Below are 4,250 nucleotides of genomic sequence, written 5' to 3'. Positions count from 1 at the left end.
AAAGCAAAACAAAACAAAAACATAAATAAGATAAGCAGGGGTTTTTTTTAAAGATAAGAATGAAAATAACATTGAGCCCACAAATCAGGTTAAGTTATTCAAAATATCTTTCAAATGACATAAAAATTCTTCCCAAAAGAAACCTGAAGAAGAAAGGAAAATCCATCACCATTTCTCCTTTGATGAAACACATCTATCTTAAAGACACTTGCAATATACCTATGGGTCAATGTCAGATCTTTCTGTGTCTCTGACTACATAAAAGACCCTCAATGACAGTTTCATTGAGCATATGGGGACAATTTCCCAAGCAGCAGTTCGCCAGTTCCACTCTACACATTTCTTCAAGATGAAAATCAAAGCCATGACACATACTAAACACAGACTGATGGCTAAGAAGCCAATACTGTGAGGCGAAGCAAACACTAGCTGCCTATCAGTAGAAAATAAAATAACAAAACCTGGAGGTATAATAGATATAGTGAAATGCAAAGAAATTGAACTGAAGAATTAAACAACAAAGATGAGAGAAAGGAGAAACTGTAGAAAAAAGGAAGGGGAAAAACATGCAAGCATTCATACTGAATGGCTGACATAATTGTACTCATAATTTCCATTAGTTGTTTGAAAATAGCAGTTAATGTGTAGAATTTTTACCTTGACTAATTTAATTCTGTACGTTAATATCTGAGATCTGGGCAAATACATTGAGGACAGGAATGTGTAATACAAAATCCACGGTTCAATAACTCATATCTTGGTCTTCTAAGTGTGTAACATTTCTAATGTTTTATCAATTATTATACTTCTTTGAAATACTTTTTTTAAAAAGACAAGGAAAAATTAATGCTCTTCAAAAGCAAGCCTTAATATGCAATTATTTGTCCAATCTTGCATAAAAATGTCTATTAATCTGAGCAACAGATTTGATTATAAAAATCGATAATATAACAACCATCATTATTCAGTTATTCCTGTTTTGAAAAATTTGTAACATATGTATTGTATACAACCCTATTTTTGTCTTTTTTCCTATTTGGTTTTGCTTCTGTTTTTAGTTTTCAAAATTAAAAAAAAATGAAATTGAAAAAAGAAGAGCTAGGTGTTTAGCTCAGCAGAAGAGCCCTTATGTGACATGTAGAAATGCTACATAATAATAAAATAGGTTTCCTTTTAGACACTCACCTTAGGTCAAATTAGATGTAATATGCTTTTATGCACGCTAAATACAAATCCTGGATTCTAAAAGAGTAAGCAACTTCTTAATTATCAAAAAAGATGTAAGGTCATTAAACATGGATTGAAATGGTAAGACACATTTGAAAAAGAAAAAAACATTTTATTTATGAAGAATGTTGTAAAAACATTCAGTGGATGAGTTATACCTCACACCAGCGCAGAAGAAAAAATAACAGCAGAACTGGGAAGAAATAAAAATATTACCATTTTTGTAAAGCAAAGTCCAAAAAATTGAAAAGTAACTTAAGAATTTTGGAAAATATAACAACCTTAATAACCAATGTGTAATTCAAATTAAAGAAGGCAGAAAGTGAGTGGGAAGGGGCTGGAGAACAAGTAGAATAAGCGCTTGCCTGGCAAGCGCAAGGGCCTGAGTTCAATTCGCGGTTTTGCCAAAAAATAGAAAAGAAAAGAAAAAAGGAAGTGAGTGAGAAGAGAATAAGAGAAAAAGAGAAGCTGGAACAAGTTATATTTGAAAACACAGGGGCCGGGGATACAGCTGAGCGGCATAAGCACCTGCCTGACCAGCACAAAGTCCTGAGTTCAATCGCTGATACCGAAGAAAAAAAAAGAAAAGAAAACACAGTATTTTTCAGTAAGACAAAAAATTATATGCTTAATGGTATAAATAAATCCAATATACTAAGTGTTGTGAAAGAAGCTGTCAGGCTAGATATTATAAGAAATAGAGTCAAATATTATTTATAAGAAAAATACCTGTAAGATATTACATCTAAAAGAACATAGAGATATACAAATAATAAAGTGAAGACACACTATATGGGACAAAATTAAACAAATGAAACCAAAGATATTTACAGTAAAAGAAAATATGCTGGACTTCAAGCTTCCAGAGTTATTAAGAATTAGACAGTAAGATAATAATAAAAAATTCAATCTCTTAAAAAGGTATAATGATTAAAAACCTGTACAAATATAACTCAAAATCTCAAATATGTAATTCAATGATGAATAAACTCAGGAAGATCATGATCGTCAGAAGAAATATTAGCCAGAAAAAAATAATAGCAAAATTAAAACCTGGAAATGGACTGTGAACATTCTACTAGTTCTATATACAAAATAAAGAGCATATATCTTTTCTCCAATAATATATGAAAATACAACACAAATGGTAAGTGTGCTGGGTAGTTCATATTTTGATTGGCTCAGTTTAGCCATCCTCTAATGTATCAATTTTTCAAAGAAATAAATTATACTTTGTGAATACATACAATTCATATTTCTCACTTAGTGAAATATGGGGTTTATGGCTGAGTGGTAGACCAACTGCTGAGTATGGGCTCAATACCTAGAACTTCTTTCCCCAAATAATGTGGAATATTTATGAAAATTATCTTCATACTCACCAATAAAATTGTAACCATATGTCAAAAATTAAACTCAACATAGAATAAATATTCTGTCCATAAGGAAATCATGTTAAAATGTATTCCTAAGATAAAAAGCACTTTATATATGTTTGGAAATAAAAAAGAAAAGATTTTGACAAATGTTTAATAGTCAGAAAACAAATTTTCCCAGGCATCGTGGTACATACCTGTATTCCCAACCTTGGGAGACTGAGGCAGGAGGATAATTGTGAGTTTGAGGCTAGCCTGGGCTACAAAGTGAGCTCAAGTTCAGCCTGAACTGCATAGTGAGATGCTGTCTCAAAAAAGGCAGAGAGAGAGAGAGAGAGAGAGAGAGAGAGAGAGAGAGAGAGAGAGAGAAGAAATTGTAGCATATGAATGGTTTAGATGAAATTTAAATGATGCTTTTATTAAATATGTAAAATGCACCTAAGATACTACATAGGTAGAAACTTATGGTTTCAAGTAATTTGTATGGTATTAAGTAAAAACCCTATATATGAATTCAATCAGAATTCCTTCAAGATGGTGGGACAAGGAATAATTTAGAAGAAAGTAGGTGAAAAGAGAAAACTTATGATAAGGGAAATTATATAATAGAGGTAATCTTGGCATCCACAGGTAATATTTAAGAGAGTAAAATGGAAACATATGCCAAATTCTGGATATATTTCATGGTAGAAATGAATGGATTTCCCTGACAGATTTTCTATAACAAGTGAAAGAAAATGAGCCAGGCATCACTCCATGATTTTGGTTTGACTGGGTGAAGCAAATATTTTTTAGGGAGGGGAAAGAGGAAACATGAGTGTGAGTTTGGACACATTAATTTGTGCCATCTATCTGAAATACAAGTGAAATATCCAGACAAGCAATATATAAGTTTGATGTGCAGGGAGATATCTAGGTAGAGATAAAAATTTGAGACGATACTGTAAAAGTGATTTAGAACCATGAAATAACATGTGATCAACAAAGATGTGGTAGGAAAATTGAAGCATGGGTATCTAGACTAATTAATCCCCAGGAAAACCTAAATTAAGAGTTTTGATTGGAAGAGGGGGTTGACATGGCAATCAATATCAGTCATAATTGCAATAGGGTAAATTAAAAACGTGGCAACTTACAAGTGAATAAATGAAGAAAAAAGAAAAGATCAATTAACTATACCTATTTCCCAAGCAAAGCTAAGCAATATGAAAAGGATGCATGAGAACTGATTACTTAATTTATCAATGTGGGTGTCATTGTTGAGATTTGTAAGGGGAAGCTTCAGGAGGTGAGGGACAGGAACTCCTGCTCTCATTGCAGTTGAAAATCAATAGTAAGAGAAAAAGTAAAGAAAGTGAGTGCAGGCAGAATTTGTGAGAAGGTTTGCAGCTAAGGGGAAACGAGAAAAGGAGTGCTAATTGTTTAGGCAGAAAGTTCAAGACAAATGTACTAAATTGCTTTAAGATAAAAAAGAAGACATTTGTTGTTTGATAAAGAGTAGAAAGAGAGAGCCGGTGAGATAGTGCCGCAGATTAAGCACCTGCTTTGGCAAGAGCAGGAACTGGGATTCCATCCCCGGCACCACATGCTGCACCAGCTCCAGGTGCACAGAGCCAGCTCCCAAGACTGGGCATGGTTACATACATC

Source organism: Octodon degus, unplaced genomic scaffold (genome assembly GCF_000260255.1).
Source record: "Octodon degus isolate 3935 unplaced genomic scaffold, OctDeg1.0 scaffold00292, whole genome shotgun sequence".
Classification (NCBI taxonomy): domain Eukaryota; kingdom Metazoa; phylum Chordata; class Mammalia; order Rodentia; family Octodontidae; genus Octodon; species Octodon degus.
This window is presented reverse-complemented; position numbering follows the sequence as displayed.